At 62.0% G+C, this 25149-nt stretch overlaps 1 protein-coding gene across 1 annotated transcript in view; it reads right to left on the bottom strand.

Annotated features, from left to right (window-relative positions):
* LOC122553259 (equilibrative nucleoside transporter 1-like) overlaps positions 1–25149 on the bottom strand; it is a 188790-nt gene that overhangs the window by 59785 nt on the left and 103856 nt on the right. The window lies entirely within an intron of this gene.

Raw genomic sequence — 25149 nt, 5'->3', positions numbered from 1 at the left:
CCACGGGGATCAGTGGGTTACCGCAGGGATCAGTGGGTTACCGCGGGGATCAGTGGGATACCGCGGGGATCAGTGGGTTACCGCGGGGATCAGTGGGATACCGCGGGGATCAGTGGGTTACCGCAGGGATCAGTGAGATACCGCGGGGATCAGTGGGTTACCGCGGGGATCAGTGGGTTACCGCGGAGGTCAGTTGGATACCGCGGGGATCAGTGGGATACTGCGGAGGTCAGTGGGATACCGCAGGGATTAGTGGGATACCGCGGGGATCAGTGGGATAGCGCAGGGATCAGTGGGTTACCGCAGGGATCAGTGGGTTACCGCGGGGATGAGTGGGTTACCGCAGGGATCAGTGGGTTACCACAGGGATCAGTGGGTTACCGTGGGGATCAGTGGGTTACAGCAGGGATCAGTGGGTTACCGCAAGGATCAGTGGGTTACCGCGGGGATCAGTGGGATACCGCGGGGATCAGTGGGTTACCGTGGGGATCAGTGGGTTACCGCGGGGATCAGTGGGTTACCGTGGGGATCAGTGGGTTACCGCGGGGATCAGTGGGTTACCGCAGTGATCACTGGGATACCGCGGGGATCAGTGGGTTACCGTGGGGATCAGTGGGTTACCGCGGGGATCATTGGGTTACCGCGGGGATCAGTGGGTTACCGCAGTGATCAGTGGGATACCGCGGGGATCAGTGGGTTACCGTGGGGATCAGTGGGTTACCGCGGGGATCAGTGGGTTACCGCAGGGATCAGTGGGATACCGCGGGGATCAATGGGTTACCGCGGGGATCAGTGGGTTACCGCGGGGATCAGTGGGATACCCGGGGATCAGTGGGATACCGCGGGGATCAGTGGGATACCGCGGGGATCAGTGGGATACCATGAGGATCAGTGTGTTACCACGGCGATCAGTGGGTTGCCGCGGGGATCAGTGGGATACCCGGGGATCAGTGGGATACCGCGGGGATCAGTGGGATACCGCGGGGATCAGTGGGATACCGCGGGGATCAGTGGGTTACCGCAGGGATCAGTGGGTTACCGCAGGGATCAGTGGGTTACCGCGGGGATCAGTGGGTCACCCCAGGGATCAATGGGTTACCGCGGGGATCAGTGGGTTACCGCGGGGATCAGTGGGATACCGCGGGGATCAATGGGTTACCGCGGGGATCAGTGGGTTACCGCGGGGATCAGTGGGATACCCGGGGATCAGTGGGATACCGCGGGGATCAGTGGGATACCGCGGGGATCAGTGGGTTACCGCGGGGATCAGTGGGATACCGCGGGGATCAGTGGGTTACCGCAGGGATCAGTGGGTTACCGCGGGGATCAGTGGGTTACCGCGGGGATCAGTGGGTTACCGCGGGGATCAGTGGGATACCGCGGGGATCAGTGGGTTACCGCGGGGATCAGTGGGTCACCCCAGGGATCAATGGGTTACCGCGGGGATCAGTGGGTTACCGCGGGGATCAGTGGGATACCGCGGGGATCAGTGTGATACCGCGGGGATCAGTGGGATACCGCAGGGATCAGTGGGTTACCGCAGGGATCAGTGGGATACCGCGGGGATCAGTGGGTTACCGCGGGAATCAATGGGTTACCGCGGGGATCAGTGGGATACCGCGGGCATCAGTGGGATACCGCGGGGATCAGTGGGGTACCGCGGGGATCAGTGGGATACCGCTGGGTCAAGTGGGTTACCGCGGGGATCAGTGGGATACCGCAGGGATCAGTGGGTTACCGCGGGAATCAATGGGTTACCGCGGGGATCAGTGGGATACCGCAGGGATCAGTGGGTTACCGCGGGGATCAGTGGGATACCGCGGGGATCGGTGGGATACCGCGAGGATCAGTGGGATACCGCGGGGATCAGTGGGATACCGCGGGGATCAGTGGGATACCGCGGGGATCGGTGGGATACCGCGGGGATCGGTGGGATACCGCGGGGATCAGTGGGATACCGCGGGGATCGGTGGGATACCGCGGGGATCAGTGGGTTACCGCGGGGATCGGTGGGATACCGCGGGTATCAGTGGGTTACCGCGGGGATCAGTGGGATACCGCGGGGATCGGTGGGATACCGCGGGGATCGGTGGGATACCATGGGGATCAGTGGGTTACCGCGGGGATGAGTGGGTTACCGCAGGGATCAGTGGGTTACCACAGGGATCAGTGGGTTACCGTGGGGATCAGTGGGTTACCGCAGGGATCAGTGGGTTACCGCAAGGATCAGTGGGTTACCGCGGGGATCAGTGGGATACCGCGGGGATCAGTGGGTTACCGTGGGGATCAGTGGGTTACCGCGGGGATCAGTGGGTTACCGTGGGGATCAGTGGGTTACCGCGGGGATCAGTGGGTTACCGCAGTGATCAGTGGGATACCGCGGGGATCAGTGGGTTACCGTGGGGATCAGTGGGTTACCGCGGGGATCAGTGGGTTACCGCAGGGATCAGTGGGTTACCGCGGGGATCAGTGGGGCACCGTGGGGATCAGTGGGTTACCGCGGGGATCAGTGGGTTACCGCAGGGATCAGTGGGTTACCGCAGTGATCAGTGGGATACCGCGGGGATCAGTGGGTTACCGTGGGGATCAGTGGGTTACCGCGGGGATCAGTGGGTTACCGCGGGGATCAGTGGGATACCGCGGGGATCAGTGGGTTACCGCAGGGATCAGTGAGATACAGCGGGGATCAGTGGGTTACCGCGGGGATCAGTGGGTTACCGCGGGGATCAGTGGGATAGCGCAGGGATCGGTGGGTTACCGCAGGGATCAGTGAGATACCGCGGGGATCAGTGGGTTACCGCGGAGGTCAGTTGGATACCGCAGGGATCAGTGGGATACCGCGGGGATCAGTGGGTTACCGCGGGAATCAATGGGTTACCGCGGGGATCAGTGGGATACCGCGGGGATCAGTGGGATACCGCGGGGATCAGTGGGGTACCGCGGGGATCAGTGGGTTACCGCAGGGATCAGTGGGTTACCGCGGGGATCAGTGGGATACCATGAGGATCAGTGGGTTACCGCAGGGATCAGTGGGTTACCATGAGGATCAGTGGGTTACCGCAGGGATCAGTGGGTTACCGCGGGGAACAGTGGGATACCGCGGGGATCAGTATGTTACCACGGCGATCAGTGGGTTACCGCGGGGATGAGTGGGTTACCGCAGGGATCAGTGGGTTACCACAGGGATCAGTGGGTTACCGTGGGGATCAGTGGGTTACCGCAGGGATCAGTGGGTTACCGCAAGGATCAGTGGGTTACCGCGGGGATCAGTGGGATACCGCGGGGATCAGTGGGTTACCGTGGGGATCAGTGGGTTACCGCGGGGATCAGTGGGTTACCGTGGGGATCAGTGGGTTACCGCGGGGATCAGTGGGTTACCGCAGTGATCAGTGGGATACCGCGGGGATCAGTGGGTTACCGTGGGGATCAGTGGGTTACCGCGGGGATCAGTGGGTTACCGCAGGGATCAGTGGGTTACCGCGGGGATCAGTGGGGCACCGTGGGGATCAGTGGGTTACCGCGGGGATCAGTGGGTTACCGCAGGGATCAGTGGGTTACCGCAGTGATCAGTGGGATACCGCGGGGATCAGTGGGTTACCGTGGGGATCAGTGGGTTACCGCGGGGATCAGTGGGTTACCGCGGGGATCAGTGGGATACCGCGGGGATCAGTGGGTTACCGCAGGGATCAGTGAGATACCGCGGGGATCAGTGGGTTACCGCGGGGATCAGTGGGTTACCGCGGGGATCAGTGGGATAGCGCAGGGATCGGTGGGTTACCGCAGGGATCAGTGAGATACCGCGGGGATCAGTGGGTTACCGCGGAGGTCAGTTGGATACCGCAGGGATCAGTGGGATACCGCGGGGATCAGTGGGTTACCGCGGGAATCAATGGGTTACCGCGGGGATCAGTGGGATACCGCGGGGATCAGTGGGATACCGCGGGGATCAGTGGGGTACCGCGGGGATCAGTGGGTTACCGCAGGGATCAGTGGGTTACCGAGGGGATCAGTGGGATACCATGAGGATCAGTGGGTTACCGCAGGGATCAGTGGGTTACCATGAGGATCAGTGGGTTACCGCAGGGATCAGTGGGTTACCGCGGGGAACAGTGGGATACCGCGGGGATCAGTGTGTTACCACGGCGATCAGTGGGTTACCGCGGGGATCAGTGGGTTACCGCAGGGATCAGTGGGTTACCGCGGGGATCAGTGGGATACCCGGGGATCAGTGGGATACCGCGGGGATCAGTGGGATACCGCGGGGATCAGTGGGTTACCGCGGGGATCAGTGGGATACCGCGGGGATCAGTGGGTTACCGCAGGGATCAGTGGGTTACTGCAGGGATCAGTGGGTTACCGCGGGGATCAGTGGGATACCGCGGGGATCAGTGGGTTACCGCGGGGATCAGTGGGTCACCCCAGGGATCAATGGGTTACCGCGGGGATCAGTGGGTTACCGCGGGGATCAGTGGGATACCGCGGGGATCAATGGGTTACCGCGGGGATCAGTGGGTTACCGCGGGGATCAGTGGGATACCCGGGGATCAGTGGGATACCGCGGGGATCAGTGGGATACCGCGGGGATCAGTGGGTTACCGCGGGGATCAGTGGGTTACCGCGGGGATCAGTGGGATACCGCGGGGATCAGTGGGATACCGCGGGGATCAGTGTGATACCGCGGGGATCAGTGGGATACCGCAGGGATCAGTGGGTTACCGCAGGGATCAGTGGGATACCGCGGGGATCAGTGGGTTACCGCGGGAATCAATGGGTTACCGCGGGGATCAGTGGGATACCGCGGGGATCAGTGGGATACCGCGGGGATCAGTGGGGTACCGCGGGGATCAGTGGGATACCGCAGGGTCAAGTGGGTTACCGCGGGGATCAGTGGGATACCGCAGGGATCAGTGGGTTACCGCGGGAATCAATGGGTTACCGCGGGGATCAGTGGGATACCGCAGGGATCAGTGGGTTACCGCGGGGATCAGTGGGATACCGCGGGGATCGGTGGGATACCGCGGGGATCAGTGGGGTACCGCGGGGATCAGTGGGTTACCGCAGGGATCAGTGGGTTACCGCGGGGATCAGTGGGATACCATGAGGATCAGTGGGTTACCGCAGGGATCAGTGGGTTACCATGAGGATCAGTGGGTTACCGCAGGGATCAGTGGGTTACCGCGGGGAACAGTGGGATACCGCGGGGATCAGTGTGTTACCACGGCGATCAGTGGGTTACCGCGGGGATGAGTGGGTTACCGCAGGGATCAGTGGGTTACCACAGGGATCAGTGGGTTACCGTGGGGATCAGTGGGTTACCGCAGGGATCAGTGGGTTACCGCAAGGATCAGTGGGTTACCGCGGGGATCAGTGGGATACCGCGGGGATCAGTGGGTTACCGTGGGGATCAGTGGGTTACCGCGGGGATCAGTGGGTTACCGTGGGGATCAGTGGGTTACCGCGGGGATCAGTGGGTTACCGCAGTGATCAGTGGGATACCGCGGGGATCAGTGGGTTACCGTGGGGATCAGTGGGTTACCGCGGGGATCAGTGGGTTACCGCAGGGATCAGTGGGTTACCGCGGGGATCAGTGGGGCACCGTGGGGATCAGTGGGTTACCGCGGGGATCAGTGGGTTACCGCAGGGATCAGTGGGTTACCGCAGTGATCAGTGGGATACCGCGGGGATCAGTGGGTTACCGTGGGGATCAGTGGGTTACCGCGGGGATCAGTGGGTTACCGCGGGGATCAGTGGGATACCGCGGGGATCAGTGGGTTACCGCAGGGATCAGTGAGATACCGCGGGGATCAGTGGGTTACCGCGGGGATCAGTGGGTTACCGCGGGGATCAGTGGGATAGCGCAGGGATCGGTGGGTTACCGCAGGGATCAGTGAGATACCGCGGGGATCAGTGGGTTACCGCGGAGGTCAGTTGGATACCGCAGGGATCAGTGGGATACCGCGGGGATCAGTGGGTTACCGCGGGAATCAATGGGTTACCGCGGGGATCAGTGGGATACCGCGGGGATCAGTGGGATACCGCGGGGATCAGTGGGGTACCGCGGGGATCAGTGGGTTACCGCAGGGATCAGTGGGTTACCGAGGGGATCAGTGGGATACCATGAGGATCAGTGGGTTACCGCAGGGATCAGTGGGTTACCATGAGGATCAGTGGGTTACCGCAGGGATCAGTGGGTTACCGCGGGGAACAGTGGGATACCGCGGGGATCAGTGTGTTACCACGGCGATCAGTGGGTTACCGCGGGGATCAGTGGGTTACCGCAGGGATCAGTGGGTTACCGCGGGGATCAGTGGGATACCCGGGGATCAGTGGGATACCGCGGGGATCAGTGGGTTACCGCGGGGATCAGTGGGATACCGCGGGGATCAGTGGGATACCGCGGGGATCAGTGGGTTACCGCAGGGATCAGTGGGTTACTGCAGGGATCAGTGGGTTACCGCGGGGATCAGTGGGATACCGCGGGGATCAGTGGGTTACCGCGGGGATCAGTGGGTCACCCCAGGGATCAATGGGTTACCGCGGGGATCAGTGGGTTACCGCGGGGATCAGTGGGATACCGCGGGGATCAATGGGTTACCGCGGGGATCAGTGGGTTACCGCGGGGATCAGTGGGATACCCGGGGATCAGTGGGATACCGCGGGAATCAGTGGGATACCGCGGGGATCAGTGGGTTACCGCGGGGATCAGTGGGATACCGCGGGGATCAGTGGGTTACCGCAGGGATCAGTGGGTTACCGCGGGGATCAGTGGGTTACCGCGGGGATCAGTGGGATACCGCGGGGATCAGTGGGTTACCGCGGGGATCAGTGGGTCACCCCAGGGATCAATGGGTTACCGCGGGGATCAGTGGGTTACCGCGGGGATCAGTGGGATACCGCGGGGATCAGTGTGATACCGCGGGGATCAGTGGGATACCGCAGGGATCAGTGGGTTACCGCAGGGATCAGTGGGATACCGCGGGGATCAGTGGGTTACCGCGGGAATCAATGGGTTACCGCGGGGATCAGTGGGATACCGCGGGGATCAGTGGGATACCGCGGGGATCAGTGGGGTACCGCGGGGATCAGTGGGATACCGCAGGGTCAAGTGGGTTACCGCAGGGATCAGTGGGATACCGCAGGGATCAGTGGGTTACCGCGGGAATCAATGGGTTACCGCGGGGATCAGTGGGATACCGCAGGGATCAGTGGGTTACCGCGGGGATCAGTGGGATACCGCGGGGATCGGTGGGATACCGCGGGGATCAGTGGGATACCGCGGGGATCAGTGGGATACCGCGGGGATCGGTGGGATACCGCGGGGATCAGTGGGATACCGCGGGGATCGGTGGGATACCGCGGGGATCAGTGGGATACCGCGGGGATCGGTGGGATACCGCGGGTATCAGTGGGTTACCGCGGGGATCAGTGGGATACCGCGGGGATCGGTGGGATACCGCGGGGATCGGTGGGATACCGCGGGGATCAGTGGGATACCGCAGGGATCAGTGGGTTACCGCGGGGATCAGTGGGATACCGCAGGGATCAGTGGGATACCGCGGGGATCAGTGGGATACCGCGGGGATCAGTGGGTTACCGCGGGGATCAGTGGGTTACCGCAGGGATCAGTGGGTTACCGCGGGGATCAGTGGGATACTGCGGGGATCAATGGGTTACCGCGGAGATCAGTGGGTTACCGTGGGGATCAGTGGGTTACCACGGGGATCAGTGGGTTACCGCAGGGATCAGTGGGTTACCGCGGGGATCAGTGGGATACCGCGGGGATCAGTGGGTTACCGCAGAGGTCAGTTGGATACCGCGGGGATCAGTGAGATACCGCGGGGATCAGTGGGTTACCGCGGGGATCAGTGGGTTACCGCGGAGGTCAGTTGGATACCGCGGGGATCAGTGGGATACCGCGGAGGTCAGTGGGATACCGCAGGGATTAGTGGGATACCGCGGGGATCAGTGGGATAGCGCAGGGATCAGTGGGTTACCGCAGGGATCAGTGGGTTACCACGGGGATGAGTGGGTTACCGCAGGGATCAGTGGGTTACCACAGGGATCAGTGGGTTACCGTGGGGATCAGTGGGTTACCGCAGGGATCAGTGGGTTACCGCAAGGATCAGTGGGTTACCGCGGGGATCAGTGGGTTACCGCGGGGATCAGTGGGTTACCGCGGGGATCAGTGGGATACTGCGGGGATCAGTGGGTTACCGTGGGGATCAGTGGGTTACCGCGGGGATCAGTGGGTTACCGCGGGGATCAGTGGGATACTGCGGGGATCAGTGGGTTACCGCAGGGATCAGTGGGTTACCGCGGGGATCAGTGGGGCACCGTGGGGATCAGTGGGTTACCGCGGGGATCAGTGGGTTACCGCAGGGATCAGTGGGTTACCGCAGTGATCAGTGGGATACCGCGGGGATCAGTGGGTTACCGTGGGGATCAGTGGGTTACCGCGGGGATCAGTGGGTTACCGCGGGGATCAGTGGGATACCGCGGGGATCAGTGGGTTACCGCAGGGATCAGTGAGATACCGCGGGGATCAGTGGGTTACCGCGGGGATCAGTGGGTTACCGCGGGGATCAGTGGGATAGCGCAGGGATCGGTGGGTTACCGCAGGGATCAGTGAGATACCGCGGGGATCAGTGGGTTACCGCGGAGGTCAGTTGGATACCGCAGGGATCAGTGGGATACCGCGGGGATCAGTGGGTTACCGCGGGAATCAGTGGGTTACCGCGGGGATCAGTGGGATACCGCGGGGATCGGTGGGATACCGCAGGGTCAAGTGGGTTACCGCGGGGATCAGTGGGATACCGCAGGGATCAGTGGGTTACCGCGGGAATCAATGGGTTACCGGGGGGATCAGTGGGATACCGCAGGGATCAGTGGGTTACCGCGGGGATCAGTGGGATACCGCGGAGGTCAGTTGGATACCGCGGGGATCAGTGGGATACCGCGGAGGTCAGTGGGATACCGCAGGGATTAGTGGGATACCGCGGGGATCAGTGGGTTACCACGGGGATCAGTGGGATACCGCGGGGATCGGTGGGATACCGCGGGGATCGGTGGGATACCGTGGGGATCAGTGGGTTACCGTGGGGATCAGTGGGTTACCGCAGGGATCAGTGGGTTACCGCGGGGATCAGTGGGATACCGCGGGGATCAGTGGGTTACCGTGGGGATCAGTGGGTTACCACGGGGATCAGTGGGTTACCGCAGGGATCAGTGGGTTACCGCGGGGATCAGTGGGATACCGCGGGGATCAGTGGGTTACCGCGGGGATCAGTGGGATACCGCGGGGATCAGTGGGTTACCGCAGGGATCAGTGAGATACCGCGGGGATCAGTGGGTTACCGCGGGGATCAGTGGGTTACCGCGGAGGTCAGTTGGATACCGCGGGGATCAGTGGGATGCCGCGGAGGTCAGTGGGATACCGCAGGGATTAGTGGGATACCGCGGGGATCAGTGGGTTACCGCAGGGATCAGTGGGTTACCGTGGGGATCAGTGGGTTACCGCGGGGATGAGTGGGTTACCGCAGGGATCAGTGGTTTACCGCAGGGATCAGTGGGTTACCGTGGGGATCAGTGGGTTACCGCAGGGATCAGTGGGTTACCGCAAGGATCAGTGGGTTACCGCGGGGATCAGTGGGATACCGCGGGGATCAGTGGGTTACCGTGGGGATCCGTGGGTTACCGCGGGGATCAGTGGGTTACCGTGGGGATCAGTGGGTTACCGCGGGGATCAGTGGGTTACCGCGGGGATCAGTGGGTTACCGCGGGGATCGGTGGGATACCGCGGGGATCGGTGGGATACCGCGGGGATCAGTGGGTTACCGTGGGGATCAGTGGGTTACCACGGGGATCAGTGGGTTACCGCAGTGATCAGTGGGATACCGCGGGGATCAGTGGGTTACCGTGGGGATCAGTGGGTTACCGCGGGGATCAGTGGGTTACCGCAGGGATCAGTGGGATACCGCGGGGATCAATGGGTTACCGCGGGGATCAGTGGGTTACCGCGGGGATCAGTGGGATACCCGGGGATCAGTGGGATACCGCGGGGATCAGTGGGATACCGCGGGGATCAGTGGGATACCATGAGGATCAGTGGGTTACCGCAGGAATCAGTGGGTTACCATGAGGATCAGTGGGTTACCGCAGGGATCAGTGGGTTACCGCGGGGAACAGTGGGATACCGCGGGGATCAGTGTGTTACCACGGCGATCAGTGGGTTACCGCGGGGATCAGTGGGTTACCGCAGGGATCAGTGGGTTACCGCGGGGATCAGTGGGATACCCGGGGATCAGTGGGATACCGCGGGGATCAGTGGGATACCGCGGGGATCAGTGGGTTACCGCGGGGATCAGTGGGATACCGCGGGGATCAGTGGGTTACCGCAGGGATCAGTGGGTTACCGCAGGGATCAGTGGGTTACCGCGGGGATCAGTGGGATACCGCGGGGATCAGTGGGTTACCGCGGGGATCAGTGGGTCACCCCAGGGATCAATGGGTTACCGCGGGGATCAGTGGGTTACCGCGGGGATCAGTGGGATACCGCGGGGATCAATGGGTTACCGCGGGGATCAGTGGGTTACCGCGGGGATCAGTGGGATACCCGGGGATCAGTGGGATACCGCGGGGATCAGTGGGATACCGCGGGGATCAGTGGGTTACCGCGGGGATCAGTGGGATACCGCGGGGATCAGTGGGTTACCGCAGGGATCAGTGGGTTACCGCGGGGATCAGTGGGTTACCGCGGGGATCAGTGGGATACCGCGGGGATCAGTGGGTTACCGCGGGGATCAGTGGGTCACCCCAGGGATCAATGGGTTACCGCGGGGATCAGTGGGTTACCGCGGGGATCAGTGGGATACCGCGGGGATCAGTGTGATACCGCGGGGATCAGTGGGATACCGCAGGGATCAGTGGGTTACCGCAGGGATCAGTGGGATACCGCGGGGATCAGTGGGTTACCGCGGGAATCAATGGGTTACCGCGGGGATCAGTGGGATACCGCGGGGATCAGTGGGATACCGCGGGGATCAGTGGGGTACCGCGGGGATCAGTGGGATACCGCAGGGTCAAGTGGGTTACCGCGGGGATCAGTGGGATACCGCAGGGATCAGTGGGTTACCGCGGGAATCAATGGGTTACCGCGGGGATCAGTGGGATACCGCAGGGATCAGTGGGTTACCGCGGGGATCAGTGGGATACCGCGGGGATCGGTGGGATACCGCGGGGATCAGTGGGATACCGCGGGGATCAGTGGGATACCGCGGGGATCGGTGGGATACCGCGGGGATCGGTGGGATACCGCGGGGATCGGTGGGATACCGCGGGGATCAGTGGGATACCGCGGGGATCGGTGGGATACCGCGGGGATCAGTGGGATACCGCGGGGATCGGTGGGATACCGCGGGTATCAGTGGGTTACCGCGGGGATCGGTGGGATACCGCGGGGATCGGTGGGATACCGCGGGGATCGGTGGGATACCGTGGGGATCAGTGGGTTACCGCGGGGATGAGTGGGTTACCGCAGGGATCAGTGGGTTACCACAGGGATCAGTGGGTTACCGTGGGCATCAGTGGGTTACCGCAGGGATCAGTGGGTTACCGCGGGGATCAGTGGGTTACCGTGGGGATCAGTGGGTTACCGCGGGGATCAGTGGGTTACCGCAGTGATCAGTGGGATACCGCGGGGATCAGTGGGGCACCGTGGGGATCAGTGGGTTACCGCGGGGATCAGTGGGTTACCGCAGGGATCAGTGGGTTACCGCAGTGATCAGTGGGATACCGCGGGGATCAGTGGGTTACCGCGGGGATCAATGGGTTACCGCGGGGATCAGTGGGTTACCGCGGGGATCAGTGGGTTACCGCGGGGATCAGTGGGATACCGCGGGGATCAGTGGGTTACCGTGGGGATCAGTGGGTTACCGCGGGGATCAGTGGGTTACCGTGGGGATCAGTGGGTTACCGCGGGGATCAGTGGGTTACCGCAGTGATCAGTGGGTTACCGCGGAGGTCAGTTGGATACCGCAGGGATCAGTGGGATACCGCGGGGATCAGTGGGTTACCGCGGGAATCAATGGGTTACCGCGGGGATCAGTGGGATACCGCGGGGATCAGTGGGATACCGCGGGGTCAGTGGGGTACCGCGGGGATCAGTGGGTTACCGCAGGGATCAGTGGGTTACCGCGGGGATCAGTGGGATACCATGAGGATCAGTGGGTTACCGCAGGGATCAGTGGGTTACCATGAGGATCAGTGGGTTACCGCAGGGATCAGTGGGTTACCGCGGGGATCAGTGGGATACCGCGGGGATCAGTGGGTTACCGCGGGGAACAGTGGGATACCGCGGGGATCGGTGGGATACCGCGGGGATCAGTGGGATACCGCGGGGATCAGTGGGATACCGCGGGGATCAGTGGGATAGCGCGGGGATCGGTGGGATACCGCGGGGATCAGTGGGATACCGCGGGGATCGGTGGGATACCGCGGGGATCAGTGGGATACCGCGGGGATCAGTGGGATACCGCGGGGATCGGTGGGATACCGCGGGGATCAGTGGGATACCGCGGGGATCGGTGGGATACCGCGGGTATCAGTGGGTTACCGCGGGGATCAGTGGGATACCGCGGGGATCAGTGGGATACCGCGGGGATCGGTGGGATACCGCGGGGATCAGTGGGATACCGCGGGGATCGGTGGGATACCGCGGGTATCAGTGGGTTACCGCGGGGATCAGTGGGATACCGCGGGGATCGGTGGGATACCGCGGGGATCGGTGGGATACCGTGGGGATCAGTGGGTTACCGCGGGGATGAGTGGGTTACCGCAGGGATCAGTGGGTTACCACAGGGATCAGTGGGTTACCGTGGGGATCAGTGGGTTACCGCAGGGATCAGTGGGTTACCGCAAGGATCAGTGGGTTACCGCGGGGATCAGTGGGATACCGCGGGGATCAGTGGGTTACCGTGGGGATCAGTGGGATACCGCGGGGATCAGTGGGATACCGCGGGGATCAGTGCGTTACCGTGGGGATCAGTGGGATACCGCGGGGATCAGTGGGTTACCGCAGTGATCAGTGGGATACCGCGGGGATCAGTGGGGCACCGTGGGGATCAGTGGGTTACCGCGGGGATCAGTGGGTTACCGCAGGAATCAGTGGGTTACCGCAGTGATCAGTGGGATACCGCGGGGATCAGTGGGTTACCGTGGGGATCAGTGGGTTACCGCGGGGATCAGTGGGTTACCGCGGGGATCAGTGGGATACCGCGGGGATCGGTGGGATACCGCGGGGATCAGTGGGATACCGCGGGGATCAGTGGGTTACCGCGGGGATCAGTGGGTTACCGTGGGGATCAGTGGGTTACCGCGGGGATCAGTGGGTTACCGCAGTGATCAGTGGGTTACCGCGGGGATCAGTGGGGCACCGTGGGGATCAGTGGGTTACCGCGGGGATCAGTGGGTTACCGCAGGGATCAGTGGGTTACCGCAGTGATCAGTGGGATACCGCGGGGATCAGTGGGTTACCGTGGGGATCAGTGGGTTACCGCGGGGATGAGTGGGTTACCGCGGGGATCAGTGGGATACCGCGGGGATCAGTGGGTTACCGCAGGGATCAGTGAGATACCGCGGGGATCAGTGGGTTACCGCGGGGATCAGTGGGTTACCGCGGGGATCAGTGGGATAGCGCAGGGATCGGTGGGTTACCGCAGGGATCAGTGAGATACCGCGGGGATCAGTGGGTTACCGCGGAGGTCAGTTGGATACCGCAGGGATCAGTGGGATACCGCGGGGATCAGTGGGTTACCGCGGGAATCAATGGGTTACCGCGGGGATCAGTGGGATACCGCGGGGATCAGTGGGATACCGCGGGGATCAGTGGGGTACCGCGGGGATCAGTGGGTTACCGCAGGGATCAGTGGGTTACCCCGGGGATCAGTGGGATACCATGAGGATCAGTGGGTTACCGCAGGGATCAGTGGGTTACCATGAGGATCAGTGGGTTACCGCAGGGATCAGTGGGTTACCGCGGGGAACAGTGGGATACCGCGGGGATCAGTGTGTTACCACGGCGATCAGTGGGTTACCGCGGGGATCAGTGGGTTACCGCAGGGATCAGTGGGTTACCGCGGGGATCAGTGGGATACCCGGGGATCAGTGGGATACCGCGGGGATCAGTGGGATACCGCGGGGATCAGTGGGTTACCGCGGGGATCAGTGGGATACCGCGGGGATCAGTGGGTTACCGCAGGGATCAGTGGGTTACCGCGGGGATCAGTGGGATACCGCGGGGATCAGTGGGTTACCGCGGGGATCAGTGGGTCACCCCAGGGATCAATGGGTTACCGCGGGGATCAGTGGGTTACCGCGGGGATCAGTGGGATACCGCGGGGATCAATGGGTTACCGCGGGGATCAGTGGGTTACCGCGGGGATCAGTGGGATACCCGGGGATCAGTGGGATACCGCGGGGATCAGTGGGATACCGCGGGGATCAGTGGGTTACCGCGGGGATCAGTGGGATACCGCGGGGATCAGTGGGTTACCGCAGGGATCAGTGGGTTACCGCGGGGATCAGTGGGTTACCGCGGGGATCAGTGGGATACCGCGGGGATCAGTGGGTTACCGCGGGGATCAGTGGGTCACCCCAGGGATCAATGGGTTACCGCGGGGATCAGTGGGTTACCGCGGGGATCAGTGGGATACCGCGGGGATCAGTGTGATACCGCGGGGATCAGTGGGATACCGCAGGGATCAGTGGGTTACCGCAGGGATCAGTGGGATACCGCGGGGATCAGTGGGTTACCGCGGGAATCAATGGGTTACCGCGGGGATCAGTGGGATACCGCGGGGATCAGTGGGATACCGCGGGGATCAGTGGGGTACCGCGGGGATCAGTGGGATACCGCAGGGTCAAGTGGGTTACCGCGGGGATCAGTGTGATACCGCAGGGATCAGTGGGTTACCGCGGGAATCAATGGGTTACCGCGGGGATCAGTGGGATACCGCAGGGATCAGTGGGTTACCGCGGGGATCAGTGGGATACCGCAGGGATCAGTGGGTTACCGCGGGGATCAGTGGGATACCGCGGGGATCAGTGGGTTACCGCGGGGATCAGTGGGTCACCCCAGGGATCAATGGGTTACCGCGGGGATCAGTGGGTTACCGCGGGGATCAGTGGGATACCGCGGGGATCAATGGGTTACCGCGGGGATCAGTGGGTTACCGCGGGGATCAGTGGGATACCCGGGGATCAGTGGGATACCGCGGGGATCAGTGGGTTACCGCGGGGATCAGTGGGATACCGCGGGGATCAGTGGGTTACCGCGGGGATCAGTGGGTCACCCCAGGGATCAATGGGTTACCGCGGGGATCAGTGGGTTACCGCGGGGATCAGTGGGATACCGCGGGGATCAGTGTGATACCGCTGGGATCAGTGGGATACCGCAGGGATCAGTGGGTTACCGCAGGGATCAGTGGGATACCGCGGGGATCAGTGGGTTACCGCGGGAATCAATGGGTTACCGCGGGGATCAGTGGGATACCGCGGGGATCAGTGGGATACCGCGGGGATCAGTGGGGTACCGCGGGGATCAGTGGGATACCGCAGGGTCAAGTGGGTTACCGCGGGGATCAGTGGGATACCGCAGGGATCAGTGGGTTACCGCGGGAATCAATGGGTTACCGCGGGGATCAGTGGGATACCGCAGGGATCAGTGGGTTACCGCGGGGATCAGTGGGATACCGCAGGGATCGGTGGGATACCGCGGGGATCAGTGGGATACCGCGGGGATCAGTGGGATACCGCGGGGATCAGTGGGATACCGCGGGGATCGGTGGGATACCGCGGGGATCAGTGGGATACCGCGGGGATCGGTGGGATACCGCGGGGATCAGTGGGATACCGCGGGGATCGGTGGGATACCGCGGGTATCAGTGGGTTACCGCGGGGATCAGTGGGATACCGCGGGGATCAGTGGGGCACCGTGGGGATCAGTGGGTTACCGCGGGGATCAGTGGGTTACCGCAGGGATCAGTGGGTTACCGCAGTGATCAGTGGGATACCGCGGGGATCAGTGGGTTACCGTGGGGATCAGTGGGTTACCGCGGGGATCAGTGGGTTACCGCGGGGATCAGTGGGATACCGCGGGGATCGGTGGGATACCGCGGGGATCAGTGGGATACCGCGGGGATCAGTGGGTTACCGCGGGGATCAGTGGGTTACCGTGGGGATCAGTGGGTTACCGCGGGGATCAGTGGGTTACCGCAGTGATCAGTGGGTTACCGCGGGGATCAGTGGGGCACCGTGGGGATCAGTGGGTTACCGCGGGGATCAGTGGGTTACCGCAGGGATCAGTGGGTTACCGCAGTGATCAGTGGGATACCGCGGGGATCAGTGGGTTACCGTGGGGATCAGTGGGTTACCGCGGGGATCAGTGGGTTACCGCGGGGATCAGTGGGATACCGCGGGGATCGGTGGGATACCGCGGGGATCAGTGGGATACCGCGGGGATCAGTGGGTTACCGCGGGGATCAGTGGGTTACCGTGGGGATCAGTGGGTTACCGCGGGGATCAGTGGGTTACCGCAGTGATCAGTGGGTTACCGCGGGGATCAGTGGGGCACCGTGGGGATCAGTGGGTTACCGCGGGGATCAGTGGGTTACCGCAGGGATCAGTGGGTTACCGCAGTGATCAGTGGCATACCGCGGGGATCAGTGGGTTACCGTGGGGATCAGTGGGTTACCGCGGGGATCAGTGGGTTACCGCGGGGATCAGTGGGATACCGCGGGGATCAGTGGGATACCGCGGGGATCAGTGGGTTACCGCAGGGATCAGTGGGTTACCGCGGGGATCAGTGGGTTACCGCGGGGATCAGTGGGATACCGCGGGGATCAGTGGGTTACCGCGGGGATCAGTGGGTCACCCCAGGGATCAATGGGTTACCGCGGGGATCAGTGGGTTACCGCGGGGATCAGTGGGATACCGCGGGGATCAGTGTGATACAGCGGGGATCAGTGGGATACCGCAGGGATCAGTGGGTTACCGCAGGGATCAGTGGGATACCGCGGGGATCAGTGGGTTACCGCGGGAATCAATGGGTTACCGCGGGGATCAGTGGGATACCGCGGGGATCAGTGGGATACCGCGGGGATCAGTGGGGTACCGCGGGGATCAGTGGGATACCGCAGGGTCAAGTGGGTTACCGCGGGGATCAGTGGGATACCGCGGGGATCGGTGGGATACCGCGGGGATCAGTGGGTTACCGCGGGGATCAGTGGGATACCGCAGGGATCAGTGGGTTACCGCGGGAATCAATGGGTTACCGCGGGGATCAGTGGGATACCGCAGGGATCAGTGGGTTACCGCGGGGATCAGTGGGATACCGCGGGGATCGGTGGGATACCGCGGGGATCAGTGGGATACCGCGGGGATCAGTGGGATACCGCGGGGATCAGTGGGATACCGCGGGAATCGGTGGGATACCGCGGGGATCGGTGGGATACCGCGGGGATCAGTGGGATACCGCGGGGATCGGTGGGATACCGCGGGGATCAGTGGGATACCGCGGGGATCGGTGGGATACCGCGGGTATCAGTGGGTTACCGCGGGGATCAGTGGGATACCGCGGGGATCGGTGGGATACCGCGGGGATCGGTGGGATACCGTGGGGATCAGTGGGTTACTGCGGGGATCAGTGGGTTACCGCAGGGATCAGTGGGTTACCGCGGGGATCAGTGGGATACTGCGGGGATCAATGGGTTACCGCGGAGATCAGTGGGTTACCGTGGGGATCAGTGGGTTACCACGGGGATCAGTGGGTTACCGCAGGGATCAGTGGGTTACCGCGGGGATCAGTGGGGTACCGCGGGGATCAGTGGGTTACCGCGGGGACAGGGGGATACCGCGGGGATCAGTGGGTTACCGCAGGGATCAGTGAGATACCGCGGGGATCAGTGGGTTACCGCGGGGATCAGTGGGTTACCGCGGAGGTCAGTTGGATACCGCGGGGATCAGTGGGATACCGCGGAGGTCAGTGGGATACCGCAGGGATTAGTGGGATACCGCGGGGATCAGTGGGATAGCGCAGGGATCAGTGGGTTACCGCAGGGATCAGTGGGTTACCGCGGGGATGAGTGGGTTACCGCAGGGATCTGTGGGTTACCACAGGGATCAGTGGGTTACCGTGGGGATCAGTGGGTTACCGCAGGGATCAGTGGGTTACCGCAAGGATCAGTGGGTTACCGCGGGGATCAGTGGGATACCGCGGGGATCAGTGGGTTACCGTGGGGATCCGTGGGTTACCGCGGGGATCAGTGGGTTACCGTGGGGATCAGTGGGTTACCGCGGGGATCAGTGGGTTACCGCAGTGATCAGTGGGATACCGCGGGGATCAGTGGGTTACCGTGGGGATCAGTGGGTTACCGCGGGGATCAGTGGGTTACCGCGGGGATCAGTGGGATACCGCGGGGATCAGTGGGTTACCGCAGGGATCAGTGGGTTACCGCGGGGATCAGTGGGGCACCGTGGGGATCAGTGGGTTACCGCGGGGATCAGTGGGTTACCGCAGGGATCAGTGGGTTACCGCAGTGATCAGTGGGATACCGCGGGGATCAGTGGGCTACCGTGGGGATCAGTGGGTTACCGCGGGGATCAGTGGGTTACCGCGGGGATCAGTGGGATACCGCGGGGATCAGTGGGTTACCGCAGGGATCAGTGAGATACCGCGGGGATCAGTGGGTTACCGCGGGGATCAGTGGGTTACCGCGGGGATCAGTGGGATAGCGCAGGGATCGGTGGGTTACCGCAGGGATCAGTGAGATACCGCGGGGATCAGTGGGTTACCGCGGAGGTCAGTTGGATACCGCAGGGATCAGTGGGATACCGCGGGGATCAGTGGGTTACCGCGGGAATCAATGGGTTACCGCGGGGATCAGTGGGATACCGCGGGGATCAGTGGGATACCGCGGGGATCAGTGGGGTACCGCGGGGATCAGTGGGATACCGCAGGGTCAAGTGGGTTACCGCGGGGATCAGTGGGATACCGCAGGGATCAGTGGGTTACCGCGGGAATCAATGGGTTACCGCGGGGATCAGTGGGATACCGCAGGGATCAGTGGGATACCGCGGGGATCGGTGGGATACCGCGGGGATCAGTGGGATACCGCGGGGATCAGTGGGATACCGCGGGGATCAGTGGGATACCGCGGGGATCGGTGGGATACCGCGGGGATCAGTGGGATACCGCGGGGATCAGTGGGATACCGCGGGGATCGGTGGGACACCGCGGGGATCAGTGGGATACCGCGGGGATCGGTGGGATACCGCGGGGATCAGTGGGTTACCACGGGGATCAGTGGGATACCGCGGGGATCGGTGGGATACCGCGGGGATCGGTGGGATACCGTGGGGATCAGTGGGTTACCGTGGGGATCAGTGGGTTACCGCAGGGATCAGTGGGTTACCGCGGGGATCAGTGGGATACCGCGGGGATCAGTGGGTTACCGTGGGGATCAGTGGGTTACCACGGGGATCAGTGGGTTACCGCAGGGATCAGTGGGTTACCGCGGGGATCAGTGGGATACCGCGGGGATCAGTGGGTTACCGCGGGGATCAGTGGGATACCGCGGGGATCAGTGGGTTACCGCAGGGATCAGTGAGATACCGCGGGGATCAGTGGGTTACCGCGGGGATCAGTGGGTTACCGCGGAGGTCAGTTGGATACCGCGGGGAACAGTGGGATGCCGCGGAGGTCAGTGGGATACCGCAGGGATTAGTGGGATACCGCGGGGATCAGTGGGTTACCGCAGGGATCAGTGGGTTACCGTGGGGATCAGTGGGTTACCGCGGGGATGAGTGGGTTACCGCAGGGATCAGTGGGTTACCGCAGGGATCAGTGGGTTACCGTGGGGATCAGTGGGTTACCGCAGGGATCAGTGGGTTACCGCAAGGATCAGTGGGTTACCGCGGGGATCAGTGGGATACCGCGTGGATCAGTGGGTTACCGTGGGGATCAGTGGGTTACCGCGGGGATCAGTGGGTTACCGTGGGGATCAGTGGGTTACCGCGGGGATCAGTGGGTTACTGTGGGGATCAGTGGGTTACCGCGGGGATCAGTGGGTTACCGCGGGGATCAGTGGGATACCGCGGGGATCAGTGGGTTACCGCAGGGATCAGTGGGTTACCGCGGGGATCAGTGGGGCACCGTGGGGATCAGTGGGTTACCGCGGGGATCAGTGGGTTACCGCAGGGATCAGTGGGTTACCGCAGTGATCAGTGGGATACCGCGGGGATCAGTGGGTTACCGCGGGGATCAGTGGGTTACCGCGGGGATCAGTGGGTTACCGCGGGGATCAGTGGGATACCGCGGGGATCAGTGGGTTACCACAGGGATCAGTGAGATACCGCGGGGATCAGTGGGTTACCGCGGGGATCAGTGGGTTACCGCGGAGGTCAGTTGGATACCGCGGGGATCAGTGGGATACCGCGGAGGTCAGTGGGTTACCGCGGGGATCAGTGGGTTACTGCGGGGATCAGTGGGATAGCGCAGGGATCAGTGGGTTACCGCAGGGATCAGTGAGATACCGCGGGGATCAGTGGGTTACCGCGGGGATCAGTGGGTTACCGCGGAGGTCAGTTGGATACCGCGGGGATCAGTGGGATACCGCGGAGGTCAGTGGGTTACCGCGGGGATCAGTGGGGCAACGCGGGGATCAGTGGGTTACCGCAGGGATCAGTGGGATACCGCGGGGATCAGTGGGTTACCGCGGGGAACAGTGGGATACCGCGGGGATCAGTGTGTTACCGCGGCGATCAGTGGGATACCGCAGGGATCAGTGGTTTACCGCGGGGATTACTGGGATACCGCGGGGATTAGTGGGTCACCGCGGGGATCAGTGGGGTACCGCGGGGATCAGTGGGATACCGTGGGGATCAGTGGGATACCGCGGGGATCAGTGGGATACTGCGGGGATCAGTGGGATACTGCGGGGATCAGTGGGTTACTGCAGGGATCAGTGGGTCACCCCAGGGATCAGTGGGTTACCGCGGGGATCAGTGGGCTACCGCGGGGATCAGTGGGGTACCGCGGGGATCAGTGGGGTACCGCGGGGATCAGTGGGGTACCGCGGGGATCAGTGGGTTACCGCGGGGATCAGTGGGTTACCGCGGGGATCAGTGGGTTACCGCGGAGATCAGTGGGTTACTGCGGGGATCAGTGGGTTACCGCGGGGATCGGTGGGGTATTGCATGGATCAGTGGTGTATCGCAGGGATCAGTGGGGTACCGCGGGGATCGGTGGGGCACCGCGGGGATCGGTGGGGCACCGCGGGGATCGGTGGGGCACCGCGGGGATAGGTGCTTGGACCCTGCTATCCACAATATACATGAGTGATGTCGGTGGGGGAACTAAACATAATCTCTGCAGGTTTGCAGACAGCACAAAGCTGGGTGCGAGGGTGAGCTGTGAGGAGCATTCAGAGATGTCTCAGTGGGATTTGGACAGACTGAGGGAGTGGGGAAATACAGAGCAGATGCAGGATAATGTGGATAAATGTGAGGGGTTGGAGGGGGGTCAGGAAGGCAGATGATGATCTGAATGGGGACAGATTGGGAAAGGGGCAGGGGCAATGGGACCTGGGTGTCCTTGTACCCCAGTCTCTGAAAGTAAGCGTGCAGGTACAGCAGGCGGTGAGGAAGGGAAATGGGATGTTGGCCGACATAGTGAGAGGATTCGAGTCCAGGAGCAGGGAGGTCTTGCTGCAATTATACCGGGTCTTGGGGAGACCACACCTGGAGTATTGTGGACAGGTTTGGTCTCCTTATCTGAGGGAAGATGTTCTGGTGATGGAGGGAGGGCAGCGAAGGGTTACCAGACTGATTCCTGGGAGGGCAGGGCTGGTGGATGAGGACAGACTGGATCAGTTAGGATTATTTTCACTGGAGTTTAGAAAAACCAGGAAGTGATCTCATCGAAAACTACAAACTTTGAACAGGACTTGACAGGGTGAACACAGGAAAGATCTTTCCAATGACTGGGGGGTTCAAAAGGATGGGGATGACTGTGTGAGGATACAGGGGCGGCCATTTTGGACTGAGACAAGGGGAACTGGCTGCAGCCAGACATGGGGGAGCGTGTGGAGATCTCTACCACAGAAAGTGGTTCAGGACAAATGTTTTCAAGAAAGAGACGTTTGGTTCTTCGGGCTGAGGGGATTAAAGGCAACAAAATGACAACCAGGTCCTGAGTTGGATGGTCAGCTATGATCCGACTGAATAGCAGATCAGGCTAGAAGGGCCGAATGACCTACTCCTCCTCCTAGTTTCTATTTTATGTCTCATTCTGTCAACCTGGTCCCCCAGGTATACCTCTGATGGTGGGGTCAGTTTGTATACACAGCTAGCCTGTGACCTGGTGAGCTGGCCTGTAACCAGGTGAGCTAGCCTGTGACCTGGTGAGCTAGCCTGTGACCTGGTGAACTGGCCTGTAACCTGGTGAGATAGCCTGTAACCTGGTGAACTGGCCTGTAACCTGGTGAGATAGCCTGTGACCTGGTGAGCTAGCCTGTGACCAGGTGAGCTGGCCTGTGACCTGGTGAGCTGGCCTGTAACCTGGTGATCTAGCCTGTGACCAGGTGAGCAGGCCTGTAACCTGGTGAGCTGGCCTGTGACCAGGTGATCTGGCCTGTGACCTGGTGAGCTGGCCTGTAACCTGGTGAGCTGGCCTGTAACCTGGTGAGATAGCCTGTGACCTGGTGAGATAGCCTGTGACCTGGTGAGCTAGCCTGTGACCTGGTGAACTGGCCTGTAACCTGGTGAGATAGCCTGTGACCTGGTGAGCTAGCCTGTGACCTGGTGAACTGGCCTGTAACCTGGTGAGATAGCCTGTAACCTGGTGGGATAGCCTGTGACCTGGTGAGATAGCCTGTGACCTGGTGAGCTAGCCTGTAACCAGGTGAGCTGGCCTGTGACCTGGTGAGCTAGCCTGTGACCAGGTGAGCTGGCCTGTGACCTGGTGAGCTGGCCTGTAACCTGGTGATCTAGCCTGTGACCAGGTGAGCAGGCCTGTAACCTGGTGAGCTGGCCTGTGACCAGGTGATCTGGCCTGTGACCTGGTGAGCTGGCCTGTAACCTGGTGAGCTGGCCTGTAACCTGGTGATCTGGCCTGTGACCTGGTGAGCTAGCCTGTGACCAGGTGAGCTGGCCTGTGACCTGGTGAGCTGGCCTGTGACCAGGTGAGCTGGCCTGTGACCAGGTGAGCTAGCCTGTAACCTGGTGAGCTAGCCTGTGACCTGGTGAGCTGGCCTGTGACCAGGTGAGCTAGCCTGTGACCAGGTGATCTGGCCTGTGACCAGGTAAGCTGGCCTGTAACCTGGTGGGCTAGCCTGTAACCTGGTGAGCTAGCCTGTAACCTGGTGATCTGGCCTGTGACCAGGTGAGCTAGCCTGTGACCTGGTGAGCTAGCCTGTGACCAGGTGATCTGGCCTGTGACCTGGTGAGCTGGCCTGTAACCTGGTGATCTGGCCTGTGACCAGGTGAGCTGGCCTGTGACCTGGTGAGCAGCCTGTGACCAGGTGAGCTGGCCTGTTACCAGGTGAGTAGCCTGTGACCTGGTGAGTAGCCTGTGACCAGGTGAGCTAGCCTGTAACCAGGTGAGCTAGCGTGTGACCTGGTGAGTAGCCTGTAACCGGGTGACTAGCCTGTGACCTGGTGAGTAGCCTGTGACCTGGTGAGTAGCCTGTGAGCTGGTGATCTGGCCTGTGACCTGGTGATCTTGCCTGTGACCAGGTGAGTAGCCTGTGAGCTGGTGAGTAGCCTGTGACCTGGTGATCTGGCCTGTGACCAGGTGAGTAACCTGTGACCTAGTGATCTGGCCTGTGACCTGGTGAGTAGCCTGTGACCTGGTGAGTAGCCTGTGACCTAGTGATCTGGCCTGTGACCTGGTGATCTGGCCTGTGACCTGGTGATCTGGCCTGTGAGCTGGTGAGTAGCCTGTGACCTGGTGATCTGGCCTGTGACCTGGTGATCTGGCCTGTGACCTGGTGAGTAGCCTGTGAGCTGGTGAGTAGCCTGTGAGCTGGTGATCTGGCCTGTGACCCGGTGAGTAGCCTGTGACCTGGTGAGTAGTCTGTGACCTGGTGAGTAGCCTGTGAGCTGGTGATCTTGCCTGTGAGCTGGTGATCTGGCCTGTGACCCGGTGAGTAGCCTGTGACCAGGTGAGTAGCCTGTGAGCTGGTGATCTGGCCTGTGACCTGGTGATCTGGCCTGTGACCCGGTGAGTAGCCTGTAACGCGGTGAGTAGCCTGTGAGCTGGTGATCTGGCCTGTAACCCGGTGAGTAGCCTGTGACCTGGTGATCTGGCCTGTGACCCGGTGAGTAGCCTGTGACCTGGTGAGATAGCCTGTGACCTGGTGAGCTAGCCTGTAACCAGGTGAGCTGGCCTGTGACCTGGTGAGCTAGCCTGTGACCAGGTGAGCTGGCCTGTGACCTGGTGAGCTGGCCTGTAACCTGGTGATCTAGCCTGTGACCAGGTGAGCAGGCCTGTAACCTGGTGAGCTGGCCTGTGACCAGGTGATCTGGCCTGTGACCTGGTGAGCTGGCCTGTAACCTGGTGAGCTGGCCTGTAACCTGGTGATCTGGCCTGTGACCTGGTGAGCTAGCCTGTGACCAGGTGAGCTGGCCTGTGACCTGGTGAGCTGGCCTGTGACCAGGTGAGCTGGCCTGTGACCAGGTGAGCTAGCCTGTAACCTGGTGAGCTAGCCTGTGACCTGGTGAGCTGGCCTGTGACCAGGTGAGCTAGCCTGTGACCAGGTGATCTGGCCTGTGACCAGGTAAGCTGGCCTGTAACCTGGTGGGCTAGCCTGTAACCTGGTGAGCTAGCCTGTAACCTGGTGATCTGGCCTGTGACCAGGTGAGCTAGCCTGTGACCTGGTGAGCTAGCCTGTGACCAGGTGATCTGGCCTGTGACCTGGTGAGGCTGGCCTGTAACCTGGTGATCTGGCCTGTGACCAGGTGAGCTGGCCTGTGACCTGGTGAGCAGCCTGTGACCAGGTGAGCTGGCCTGTTACCAGGTGAGTAGCCTGTGACCTGGTGAGTAGCCTGTGACCAGGTGAGCTAGCCTGTAACCAGGTGAGCTAGCGTGTGACCTGG

This window comes from Chiloscyllium plagiosum, unplaced genomic scaffold, assembly GCF_037043375.1.
Source record: "Chiloscyllium plagiosum isolate Xiang-an unplaced genomic scaffold, Cpla_swu_hap1 HiC_scaffold_3, whole genome shotgun sequence".
In the NCBI taxonomy this organism is placed as follows: domain Eukaryota; kingdom Metazoa; phylum Chordata; class Chondrichthyes; order Orectolobiformes; family Hemiscylliidae; genus Chiloscyllium; species Chiloscyllium plagiosum.
This window is presented reverse-complemented; position numbering and strand designations above follow the sequence as displayed.